Consider the following 14,130-nt stretch of genomic DNA (forward strand, 5'->3'; position numbering starts at 1 on the left):
AGTGTATGTCACCCATTGTTTAAATGCCAACATATTGAAACAAAATTCCTTTGTTGTCTTGCCACTGAGGCTGAGTCTGCAATAAACAAGACTATTAATATATATATCAGCAGGAGAAATAAAACTGTCATTTCTGCTGAACCCTGCCCAATGTCAATTGGTGTATTTTGTATCCCTTGTAAACCTTGCTGGGCTTTGTGTAACTGTCTTTTCAGATTAACTCTGTAGTTTGTGCCCTTAGTAAATGTTGTTGGGCCCTGTCTAATTGATACGTTAAACCAGAAATGTCATTATGTAAAGTTTGAATGCTATGCTGAGTCTGTTCCTCTAAATGACATTATTGTCCCTTACTACTGTCTCTAGGGAAATTTTGAAAAGCTGTGAAAACCTTTTCTTTAAAAGGTTAATATTAATAGCACACTCTACTTTGTTAGAACTTTCTTGTTTTTGTGCATTTGCAATATTTACTATAAATAACATTGTTACGTAGTCTATTACATTACTGACAATAATTGCAAACACTTGTACTTTATGAGATTTAGGTGACTGCAGAAGGTACATTTAACTGTTGTATATGTGAAGAACTAACAAGGCTAGAATCGGATTGCTTATCAGAATAGGATATATCTTATGGTATAGCTTACATACTAGACACCTGTGACAAAATAGACATAAGTTTGGAAAGTTACTTTCACATAAAAAACAGTCTTTATGAATTGCTCTACATTTTATGAATGGATTATAGGCATTTATGCATTTACATACACAACTGTTATCTAAATTTTGAACATTAAACATTTGAGATTTACATTTCATGTCTGACAGAAGGTTTAAACCATGTAAATTTATATCTACAATATGTGGGCATTGTAAAGTTAACTGTCTGTACTGACATCCATATTATAACTGTGAAGAATTTACCATATTTTGCATAGTTGACAAACAGGTGATCAGGCTGAAGTCACTTAGAAGACACAGTGTCCTTCAACAGACGAATTGATAGTGGAATGTCGCAGGACAGCTTCTACAGTGTCACTCTGTATCCACCAACGAAGTACCGGAACTGTTGATCTGTTGCTGCACTGGAACTGTCAATCTGTTGAACTCATGACAAATTTAAGGCCTTTATGAAAAATTAACTGTTGGTAACGGATAAAAAAAGGTTGTGGCCAATGGACTAGGTTCACAGCCAGTGGGCTAGGCTCACCATTGTAAAATATTAATATCACTGTAAAATATTATTAGCAGAGAGCTAGGCTGACCGACAGACACCGTACTACTGTATCCGTTAATATTTATTTGTATTAGTGCAAATTCTTGCCAAACAGTTAATACTGTCAGAGTTAGTTAAATTCTATTATAACATGGCTAGACACAAATAATTATAGACCAATGAACACTCAGTCCAAAAACATCACTAAAGAGTGAAACATACTGTCCAGTTTATATACTCTTTTCAAACAATGTTATTTTTAATGTCCTTGTGACTTGTTCTGGTTTGCATGATGTATGTCCTTCTTTGGTTATGCTGTATCTGAAGACTTCACAAAAAGTCTCTCTATGTCATCTTTGCATCACTTGAAGTGTCTGTATTTTATTTCATTTATTTCTGCATCTGAAAGCTCAAAGAAAGTCAACTTCCTTTTTTCTATAACAGGATGTCTTTACAGTAAGCCCACAGCTATATGTTATTAATATTTAAGCTGAACATTTACAAGAAGTTAACTGTTCTTGCAAAGCAAGTCATATTTTCTTTTACTGCACACAGTATAATTTTGGGGAAAGCATTTTAATTTATACAATCTCTGTCAGGGCCCAAGAGAAAAATCCAGAGCTGTATGAACCCATAAATCAGATTCTGTGTTGGTGGCCTGGTGGCAGATCCACCAAAGAGAATCTTTTTTTTTTTTTTTTTTTTTTTTTGAAGTCTGCTGTAACACTAGCACACACACAGGTCTTAGACAGATATGATAAGAAGATAAATACTTTTTGTGCTCCAGGGATTAAGTGCTTGAATTATTAATTCCAGCTAAATGCTTATCCGCAAGTAGTCCTTAGACATAGGCAGGACATGAATGACCTGTTGTTAGAAGCTAATACCAGGGATAAGCTATCCAAACTAATAAGACTGTCATAATATTCGGAGACCATGAGGCTAAATATTAGCATGTGCATCTGATTCATCTGTAAAGAGCACTGTACCAGTAGCAGTTATGTATTGCTAAGCTTGGTTGGGATCTCTGCCCTACCAGCCTCGTGTTAAAGCCCCAGCAGCAGCAGTTCTTTATTACTGTGCCTGGCTGGGATCTCAGTCCAACTACCCTCATGTTAAAGCCCCAGAAATTGTTCTTTATTGCTATGCCTGATTGGGATCTTGGTCCTACCACACTCATGTTAAAGCACCAGCATTGGAAACACCAATGAATCACTGAACCTTGATACCTTTGGACCTAGAAAAACAAAGAGAAAAATGAAAATGTAAAGAAAATAATCCTGACACCAACTAAGGAGTTTATTTAAAAAAATCCTGCTTCCAAAACATTTTTAACAGCTACAGAGAAACAAAAACAAAAAAGAAAGCTAATTCTATAAAGAAAAAAGAACTATTCTCAAAAAAAAAAAATAGGAAAGTATGACATCCTTTATGCTGCTCACTAGCCATACACATTACCCATCCTGCTGTAAAATTTTGGGCATTATTTCAGTAGGGTTAACATTCTTTCATTTTCTTAACAGCTGGAAGGCCTATTTTAAAATGCAAAATAGTAGGGAAATAAATTTCCCTAGTGTTTGAAGACCAGTTTACATCCATAGTACATTTATAGGTCATTCCATTCTGGTGACTCCCTCCCAGTGTTTGTCTTTGACTCTGAACTAATTATCGAGTCCCTTACAGAAGATGGCACTAGAGCAATTTACACCAGCACAAAGTGCTTAAAGATTTTTATTAAAGTTTTTGACATTTAAAAAAAGTATGGCCTTTTCAGGCACATTGTTATACCTCACTGCCTTTAACAGGCTTGTCAAAGTAAGGATATTCAGGACAATTTCCACCCACCGGTCCTTTTTTCAAGACAGTTTCCAACCCCCTCCTTTCCTGTATCAAGACAACTTACTTCCCCCCTCTGGTCCTTCTATTAGGACACGTTCCATCCCCCACTCCACCCCAGTCTCTCTATCAGTACACCTTCCATCTCCCCACTCCCTCTATCAGAGCAACTTCTATCCACCCAGTTCTTATATCAGGACAATTCCACCCCCCCTGATCCCTCTATCAGGGCAACTTCCATCTCCTCCCATCCCTGTGTCACGACAGCTTCCATCCCCCACCCAGTCACTCTATCAGGACAATTTCCACCCCCCCAGGTCCTTCTATCAAAATAACTTCCATTTCCCCAGTCCTTCTGTCAGGACAGCTTCCATCCTCCAGGTCCTTCTATCAGGACAGCTTCCATCCCCTCCAGTCCTTGCAGTTCCATGAATGGATAAATGTGATAACAGTGCTCTTGGTAGATGTATGTGTATATGTTATAATTTGAATGTTATAATTTGAATGTATCACAGAATTTATAACCAAGGCATGAATATCTCCAGTTCTATGCCATGCATATCTCTCAATCTGTTGAGGCCAATGTAGAACACAGACCCTAGTAATGTGTGACAAACAGTCAAAATGTGGAACACCCTATTTTCGCACTGCGTGAAAACGCACCATTTCCATGGGACCTGGTTGAAGTGGGCTTTCTGCCAGAAGTACTAAGTTAGTGAATGCTGTATATTTTTAAAATTCAATAGGACACATCAAATAACACAACGTCAGCAGAAGCCATTGATAAAATGCAATATACAGACAGTGTGGTTCAGACAGCAGTGACCTATTTCCATTAATTATGATGCATACAACCTGGTAAAGATTCTCTTACCTTCATAAGCAAAAAGGCTACATTTTGTGTCACAGTCAAGTTAGCTAGGCAGCTCCTTACTCCTAGCTCCTTTATTCATGCTGGTCATAAACACATTCTTTCTACTTGGCTTCTCTCCTATTCTTCCAAGTTATGATTCACCCCCATGCCGGACCCAAAAATACCTGCATCTTCTCCCCTACTCTGTTAACTCCAATCATTTCTTCCATTCTGTTCTAAAATATCTTAATATTTTTGCTTTGAGTGTCTGTAGTCTTCACTTCACTACTGTCCTGCATACAGCAGACACCTTAAGGCCACCAAGTGCTTAAATGCTAGGTCTGATTACTAGCCAAAGTCTCCTCTATGCACTACTCTTATGCATAAATAAATGATAATCCAACTGACTTTTACATAAACTGGTCATTTCAACTGCAATACAAGTCAACCACTTGTCTGCAAGATTTATAAATGCAATTTATGTTAAATGCTGTACGTGAAATAAGGCAGTTCAATGGATGCTAATGGCTATTATGATACAAGATAATTCTGTGAGTACCAAATATGCATTTCAAATGGTTCCATTTTACTAGGTACACTTCTAGAAATTCCATAATCTGTGTAAGCTTAAGCTTCATTAATGGATTGTCTAATTCATTCCAAAACAGAAAAAAAAAGATATAAAAGTTAAGACTAAAAATATTCAGTTTTGCCTACAGACCAGGGACAACGATCCTTTTGATGTGTAGTATCAAATATTCTAGATGACTGAGTGAAGCAGGTTGAGGAAACAGTTCTGGGAGAGGAAGTGAAACTCAAAGTTCATTTTTTAAGGCTATGTTATCTCAATTATTTGCTCTCTTCACAACAGTAATTTTTTTAAAGAATGTGTAACATATTAAGTAGGAAAACAAATTTGCAAGAGTCACGGCGAATCAGTCACTGGCACTTTTGAACATTATCAAACTTTCAAAAAAACACACCAACAACCCAAGGATATACCACGATCCACGTTTTGCTTTAAAAAAGTAGATTTATTTCTCCAACCATAAAAACTTAACACGATTGTTAAGCGCTTTCGTGTAAACCATACACTTCATCAGAACAATTAAAATAACATTTGGAAGGCTTTAAATAGTGTAGAAAACCGCCAAAATCATCCACCAGGTTAAATGCATTCAATCTAATCAGTACAACTATTTAAGGTTATAGTATTACGTTCAGCCTAAAGTTCATACACTTTTGAACTATGGTATGCAACACTCGAGACCATGAAGGTTGACAATAAAAAATTATCGGGCAACAATGATCAAGGAAATATTGTTACATAAGATGATTAAAACAAAAACAATAAAATACTAAGAAACCTTTAGTAAAAGGCAAAAAGGAACATAGTTCATCCACATGTTTCTGTTGACCAGTCTACATGTTAAAAAGTCCCCACACACACACACACACCCACCCAACACTCATAGTAATTAAAAATTAAAAAATGATGACTTAATACACATTCCAAACAATACTCTGATCACTATTGTATGAATGTGTTGTAACAAAAATCACCCTGTAAAAAATGTATTAAACTGTAAAGAAATAAAATGAAGATGAAATGGAAAGTAACCCAACAATTGAATATGCTTCAATTTCCACAATTGCTGTTACTAAACCTAAATTAAAAGTGGCTTGGTGGGAATTACTTCATTTAAACCTGGATAACATGAAGCATTAAGCTTCAACTGCCATCTAATTTCCTTCTCACCAACCAACCCTTTAATGTCACCCCCTCTGGGGTTACTTTGAACCATGTCCAAAATCGCAAACATAAATTTTTTACAGTTGTTGTTGTTCAAGATATGACGGGATAGTGCGTTGTTCACGTCCTGTTTTCGAATACAGTACAAATGATCGTATATCCTATTTTTGAACTGCCTGTCAGTTTTACCGACATAGAAACAAGGACATGAACAACACATAGCTAAATACACCAGGTGTCGAGACTGACAATTCCCATTCACAAACCAAATTTTGTTCCTGTTGATGTTCTTAAGAGTATGACAGTTCCCTTCAAAAATGTAAGCACATTGTGTGCAACAGCCACATTTGGTGGTCCCTTTACTAGTTTTATATTTTCTATTTTGCCTGTCCGATTTGGACTCTATAATACTCTTCATATTAAACCCTGTTTTATATACAAAGGTAGGTCTCTCAAAAATAAAAGGTCGAATTTCCTCGTCACTACTAAGGATGTTCCAGTTACTGTAGATAATATCTTTAACTTTACCTGCATGTTTGCCATATTTCAAGATAAAGGATTTTGAAAAATGTCCACCATTTTTGACCAGTGTATCTGCAGTGTTACTAACCCCATTCAATTGGGACTCCGGGGAAGATGTCTTAAACCCTTTCCCCAACAATGGGGTGTATTTTCTACCCCATTCACTAACCACATACTGTGTAACATCTTTAATCATATGTTTGGGATACCCTTTAACCTCAAACATTTTCCCTATAAAGTCAATCTCTTGTTTCATGTTGTTTTCCGTGGAAGTCATTCTAGCAGCCCGTATGCACTGACCTTTCAAGATGCTACATTTCTGTGCATACGGATGTGTGCTGCTAAAATCGAGGTAACCGTTACTAAAGGTGTCTTTTCTATGTATGCAGGACTGAAAGGACCAACCATCACTATAGATAAAGACATCCAAATAATTGATACCAGTTCTGTTGAATTGATATACAAATTCCAAAAAGGAAGTAGTGTTATTGATGTAATCAATAAAACTTTTGAGTTGAACTGTATCACCTTTCCACAGAATAAACAAGTCATCCAAATAACGGACATAACAAGAGATATATCTCATCCAACTAGTCTTGAAAATGCACTCTTCTTCCCAATCCAAGAGAACCAGATTGGCGTATATGGGGGCACATGCTGCCCCCATAGCTACGCCAGAAATCTGTTTGTAGTACTCGCCTTCATAATATATGAAGTTATTCTCGAGGACCATTTCAATAAGGGATGTGATAAGTTGAATCTTGTCCCATTCAAAGCCACTGTGTTTCCTCAGGCTATTAACAAATCTATGTATTCCATCCTCCTTGGGGATACAGGTAAAGAGATCTTTGATATCAATAGTAACAAAGGTCATATCTGGTTCCCACAAATCTTGTGTGAAAATACCCAGAAATTCCCAAGAGTCTTTCATAATATGCTTGGTGTCAATGATAATATGCTTCAGCCAGTAATCAATCAACCTACCAATAGGAAAAGTTTTACTATGGCTGCCAGCAATGATGGGTCTGAACGGAGGGTTGACCACATCTTTGTGGACTTTGGGAATCCCAAAAATTGTAGCAAGTACTGGAAAATCAACTTTTAAAAATTTGTACAGATCTTCGTCAATCCTCTGATCGAGTAGAAACTCTTCCAAGTAAGAATCTATTCTCCTATGTGCAATGTTGATTTGATTGAGACTAGATGCCTCATAGTGTGATGTATTATTTAATATATCAAACATTTTGTCAACATATGCAGCTTGATCATAAAGTACTATGCCACCACCTTTGTCAGCCGACATAATCCTGATATTATGTTCACTTAAAGTATCTAAAACATCCCATACCTTTCCATCCTTGACACTGTTTACTGAAATGTTTCTCATAGAATTAAACAAGTCATAGAAATTGTTGTTAACAACTTTCTCAAAAGAAAGCAAAGTCTTATGCAAGGGCGGTGTAAAAGTACTTCTCTTTTTGAGCTGGTTAACAGTGGAAGTTGGGGAAGTATTGTCATGAAAAAATATACCCAAGTTTAGTTTCCTAAGAAAAATTTTGAATTCGACCAAGGTATCAACAATATCAAATGCAGCGCTGGGAGTGTATTTCATTCCCTTCGAAAAAATAGAAAAATATTCATTTTCAATGGGGTGGGTGGTGTAATTGTATATTTTCATATCACCTTTGATATTCACTATATTATTTAAACCCACTTCACATGGAACTACCACACTGTCAGGCTGCATTGTACTGCTAATTATTCCCTGTGACGACTCCAATATTTCTTGTACCCCTCCTTCTGTCCTGACTCTTCCCATCTGTTCCACCTCCTCCCCTCTTGTACTAAAAAATCTTCCCTTTCCTGAACCTGGTTGCTGTCCCCTTTGTTAAACAAATGAGGGTTGCTGTAATTATTCTTTGACCACTTGTATACTGAGCCATTTTCATATTGTTTTAGATCCCTAAGGAATTTCTTACTTTTCCTATCAAAACTCTTTTTACTGTTGCTTTCTGCATATTCAAATTGCTTGTAGTATAACTTTTCCCACTGTGGGAATACTAAATCTCTGGTTACAGCCTGACTAATCTTGTCAGCTTCTACCATTAAACTACTAAGTTTACAATCATTACAGGATATCACAAATTCCATAAATTGCCTTCCAAAATTATTAAACATGTCTTCACATTTTTTTATATTTTCAGAATTCAACTCTATCCCAATGGGTACCTTGAAAAACCGAAGGCCCATAGGAACAATATTGCACTCTAAACATTTGCGCAAATACATATTATCAATCTGTGTATTTTTGATTTTGTTAAGTTTATTCCCAAGATCAAAAATCATGTCCTTTAGGGTGGAAGAAACCCTAACAGAACCACCATGTTCGTTGTGTGCGTTGACAACAGGACCAAACTCAAACGGAACATGAAAAAATTGGTCTAATTTGAATTTAAAATTGAAACTGTTGCCGTTGTTGGAATTAGGCAACTCATTAACAACAGTACCTTTGGCAAAGTCCAGTCTTCCAGTCTGCTGCACGTCTTTTACAGAGTATGTTCTTTTTGGCAGTGCTCGTTTCGGCTTGGCCCCCGAAATGAGATAAATGTCATCCGTTTGATTTAACGAACCACCAATAAAGTCTGAAAACCCTTTCCTGTTGTCTTTACCCATCATAGGAGAAGAATCCGCGGATGCCACTGGCACTTATCCGTTAGGTATAGCTTCCGAACTCTCACTCCCTGTCAGCAACTGTTGAGAGGACCGCAAAGGCGATATCATTTCCTGCTCGACCCGATTGGTCGCAGTACTTGTCAATCTGCTTGGCGGTGATAGTAGCTCTATTAACCGGGTGATTTCTCCTTTGAGAATGGCAAGTTCCGAATGAACTTTGTCCATTTCGTCCCTCCGGACAGGAGAAAAGTTGATAGAACCTTCATTGGTGGAATCCATGGTATAAAAAACAACTAGTTGAAAAATAGTATCCGCAGGTTCAACAACGTTCCAAAAAACACACCAACAACCCAAGGATATACCACGATCCACGTTTTGCTTTAAAAAAGTAGATTTATTTCTCCAACCATAAAAACTTAACACGATTGTTAAGCGCTTTCGTGTAAACCATACACTTCACCAGAACAATTAAAATAACATTTGGAAGGCTTTAAATAGTGTAGAAAACTGCCAAAATCATCCACCAGGTTAAATGCATTCAATCTAATCAGTACAACTATTTAAGGTTATAGTATTACGTTCAGCCTAAAGTTCATACACTTTTGAACTATGGTATGCAACACTCGAGACCATGAAGGTTGACAATAAAAAATTATCGGGCAACAATGATCAAGGAAATATTGTTACATGAGATGATTAAAACAAAAACAATAAAATACTAAGAAACCTTTAGTAAAAGGCAAAAAGGAACATACTTCATCCACATGTTATCAAACTTTGTAATATTTTTCATTACTTCCATGCTATTTGAATGGAAACATGATAGCACAGTAGAGAATAAGGCTCATCGGCTGTGCCTGGCAGCATTACCAGCAAGTAGGAGCTTTCAATGAAAACAAGATCACATCAGCATATCTATCCCCAGGAGAGCATTCACACTTAGAAAATAATAATAATAACAGTAATGCTAGGTATATAGCTATTGGTCTGAACTGAGTAGAACTTTACAAAAATATAAACAATGCAGTTTTTTACTTGCCTGCTCATAGTGCTCCTTTAATTGATGCAGACAGTGTTTTACTATAACAACACGGTTGGCACCTACTTTGAATGATGGCCTTTACAACTGCAAAGTACACTCGAACATATGTAAGGCCTACTACAGAACCTTGCAAACTAAACCAGATTGGTATACGATCAATCACAATGTGAGTTTCCTAACGCACAAGTATACGCATTTATACCCATTTATCCAGAGGGACCTGTGCCAAAGAACCAGTCCCTTGATACAGATCCAAGCTAAGCTGCTCAAGGCTCAGATTCTCTTGCAGGAAGTGCCCAAGATACCTCTGCAGCAGGTACCTGCATGCTCGTTTCTTTATAGACTCAGAAAAAGGCCACAGCATTTCTTTTGATGTTTTTATTACTTTTATTAGTACTATTTTACCTAGTCTATGACATTTCCTTGTCAAGACTAAGTCCCCACTTCACAAGGATATAGTCCTTCAGTGAAACGATTTACTGTCCATATTACTCCATTACGTAAAAGATGTAAATTACTTGACTGGCTTGTATATTGTGATGCCAATTGGCTATAACTGCGATATACAAATCAGTCAAAATTCACAAAGCGGAGCAATGGCTGCTCATTGCAGAACAGTGGGCTTAATCGATCATAAATGCATAGTGTTCTGCACAATCTGGAGCACTTGGCTGCTCAGATGCCATGTCCTTTTCTCTAGCTACAGCGCACAAAGAATATTAACTGAATGCCTAGCTCCAGTCTTTCCTCATCTAAGGCAAAAGGATTGAGAGCTTTCCCATACCTAGATTGTCTGGCAGTTTGTGTCACCTCAGCAGTTGCTAATCAATTTTGAAATAGGCAATACAAAATCAACTAACATTTCAAGCAGCCTTATATTGTGGTGTAGAGGAGTAAAGCTGTCACTCCAACTCTGGCAAATGCAGTTTGATTAGCTGGCCAGACACTGAAAGAGCCAGGCAGGGTGGGAATGAGTGAAGGGTAAAGCCCCACCCTTTTCTTGTGGGAGTAGGGAGGATTGCGCACACTCGGAGGCGGATGTAGTCGGTGTGATTTCCCTGGTGGAGGCCAAGGAAACTATTAGTCACGCTTCCAGGGGAGGAGAGGGTCTGCATACTGGATTTATGCCCCTTCTGGAAGTGAGGGGGTGGCTTCTGTGGTCATCCTGTCAGACAACCCTTCTCCAGCACTTTATTAAGTGTGCTCAAGAGGATAGGGCGCAAGTGAAATAAAAAGCCAAACTACCCCTGATGACTGCCTAAATGATGGCCTTTCTCAGCCAACCCTTGTCCCATTAATAGGGAACAAACAGGTCCAGTGGTTGGGAAGGTGTGGTTATCAGCAGGCAATGGGATAAACGATGGCAAAAAAAGTAATAACGTAACAAGCAATGTGTCTAACAGGCAGTAAGTATTGTACATTGCACTCTGCTGTTTGCTAGAATGTATTTACATATTTTTTCTATGGAAGTAGTCTGAACTACTGTGTTATTGCTAACATTTTTGTATTTTTTCTTTTATTTGTAAAATGTTTTGTATTTCATCTAGCCTGAGCCAGAAATTGGTTAGTACTGATCAGTGTACTATGCCAGTAAACAAATAAAAATAAATTAAAATAAAATCTCTACCTGTCAGTATTAGTAGCATACGAGTGGCAGTTAGACCCACTGATGTTCATTACAGCAATTCAGAAATAGGGTCATCCACAAATAGACCCATTTCCTTTGCAGGGTGACATACAGCTCTCAAAATTTTATACAAGAATTTCACTGAAGAAGCCATGGGTGGCAGGCGTCTTCTTCATTTGAGCTTGGGGATTTCTTTATGAATTCCTCCAGCTCTTGTAATTCAGGTGTTGGTCTTGAAGGCAAAAGCAATCCAAATACAATTAATTCTGAGTTCCTCCAGCTGTTAACAGAAGACTATAGATACCATTGCTACTTTAAACAATATCTCAGCATCCATGGAAATTGCTGTTGTTTCCCACTCTGCAATCCCAAGAGTTATAAAAAGTTCTACATTCAGGCCTGACATCTCTGAAACAAATGGCACGAATGGTTTGATTCTGAATAATAAAACCACATCAAACAAAATCTTACAGGACTTAAAAGCTGCAAAGCCAGGCAGAAATAAAGCCTATCCTGGCAAGTGCCATAGATTTACAGCATGGCCTAAAGACACCATAGAGTCATATTCTTCCTCTGTGCCTAATACATTAGACTATGTGTATCTTTTAAATGGAGCAGGAGTGGCCTATTCTTTCATGAAATACATTTATGAACATTATCAAGCTGCATGTATCATTCTACTACATTATTTACAACCAATGACACTGTTCGTAAAGGGTCCCCTTCATCTGAAACCACCAAAATGTAATTGTGGCTCCAGTACTGACTATAAATTTTATTCTAGAGAATATAATAATAAATGAAGAACCTTTTAAACAAATATGTTTAGCCAAAATTAAATATGCAGCTTATAACATGTTGTTTCTAGGGGTGGTGATCTCCACATGGAGAATGAGTGGCAAGCTATGTTTTGCATTAAACCCTGTTTAGTTTTCCTTGGAGATGGTGTCTTTGAAAACAAATCCTACTTTTATTTGTATGGTAGATTCATAGGTAGGTACTAGGCTATCAGCTTTAGGGCCTATACAAGCCTAGCCAAAAAGGTACCCTGGCTTTCGCCACCCAAGAAAATTATTTTCCTGTGCCCCTGTCGAGCAGAGCCACAGAGGTGATCCCCGGGGTGAATTTCCTATTCAATCATCAAGATTTTTCTTGGAGTGCTAAGAAGGAGCTTTGTTTGTTAGTTTGTTCCAGGGTATGGGAAGTCTCTGGGACAGGAATCAGTCCCTCCAGCATGTTCTGTTTATTGTGGTAACAAGTTTTAGGTCCCTAGAGCGTGTAGCTTGGAGGGATTGGGATTTCTTTAAGTGGAGCATGTACAACAGCTCTGGGTTTGACATAGCTTTGTATGTTAAGATCACTTCTGAGTAGGCAATTTGAGCCGGAGTAAAGCTGGAATTTTTTTGAGACTGTCTGCATAGGGCATCTGTTTGAGGCCGGTAATCCTCTTTGTATTTCTGCAGCCTTTCCAGTTATAGATGTCTTGTGAGGTGCAAACCAAAAGGGCCATTGTACTCTATAATGGGTCTAATGAGTGACGAGTAGAAGGGAGCAATGACCTCTTTTTTCCTGGATGCGAAACCTTTTGTGATGAGGTGTGCCACATAGAAGGATTTCCTGACTACTGTGGTGATGTGATTATCAAAGGAGAGACTACTGTCTACCTGTGTCCCAAGGTCTCTTATCACACTTTCGGTGTTAAGTAGACTACCACCTATGTGGTAGCTCATGGGTACAGAGTTTTTACTAAAGGGGATGACAATGTACTTTTTGGCATTGAGCTTGAGGCCATGGCTTTGACACCAGGCATCTGTCTCAGTGAGGCCCTTTTGTAGCATCGTTAGGAGTTTCAATTATGGCTCCTAGTTTGCATTCATCGTCATCTGTGAACTTCATTACCAAAGACCTTCTGTGTTAGCCTGTACGTCAGAAACGTAGATACCAAACAGGAGAGGACCCAGGACTGAACCATGTGGTACTCCACTTGCCACTGGTCTGAAGTCGAATTTGGTGTCTGCTACTTTGACAGTGTGGGTACTGTCAGTGAGCCAGTTGGCAACCCATCTTGTGACATAGGGATTTATACCTAGTTTAGTGAGTTTATCTATAACTCCAGAGTGGGGGATGGTGTCAAAAGCCTTGGCGAGATCTATCGGCTGTGTGAACCGCCTTATTCAGAAAGATTGTTTAGTTGATCTATATAAGTATTTGCATATTTTCCAATGCAAGAAGGTAAAGAAGAAAGATTGCTTCATACCCTAGATGTTTAGAGATAACTCAAGTATTATACTCGCTCAGGTTCTAGAATTCATACACAGCCTGCTACGCAAAATTGTGCAAGTTTTTTTTTTTTGCCTTATACAAGGGTGCCCCAATTCATATACTCCCTCCCTGCTCAGGAGGGCAGCCTTGCTGTACTCAGCAGTGACAGTTTTCAGAGTTGCACATAAATGCAGTAATCCAGGAGTGTGACCTGTTTGAAGATAAATAATAACTATACTACATTCTGATGCACTGCACTACAAGAATTGTTGAGTATTACAATGATTCATAGATACCCACACTGTGCTGGATCCATGCAGAACAGTGCATGAAATGCATTTGCTGCATG

General features: G+C 38.0%; 1 protein-coding gene across 1 annotated transcript in view; it reads left to right on the forward strand.

The window, feature by feature from the left end:
- Positions 1-14,130, forward strand: part of MGAT4D (MGAT4 family member D) — a 997,995-nt gene that overhangs the window by 716,650 nt on the left and 267,215 nt on the right. The window lies entirely within an intron of this gene.

The sequence above is a fragment of the Protopterus annectens genome, chromosome 2.part0 (assembly GCF_019279795.1).
Source record: "Protopterus annectens isolate FY-2018-M chromosome 2.part0, PAN1.0, whole genome shotgun sequence".
NCBI lineage: Eukaryota > Metazoa > Chordata > Ceratodontiformes > Protopteridae > Protopterus > Protopterus annectens.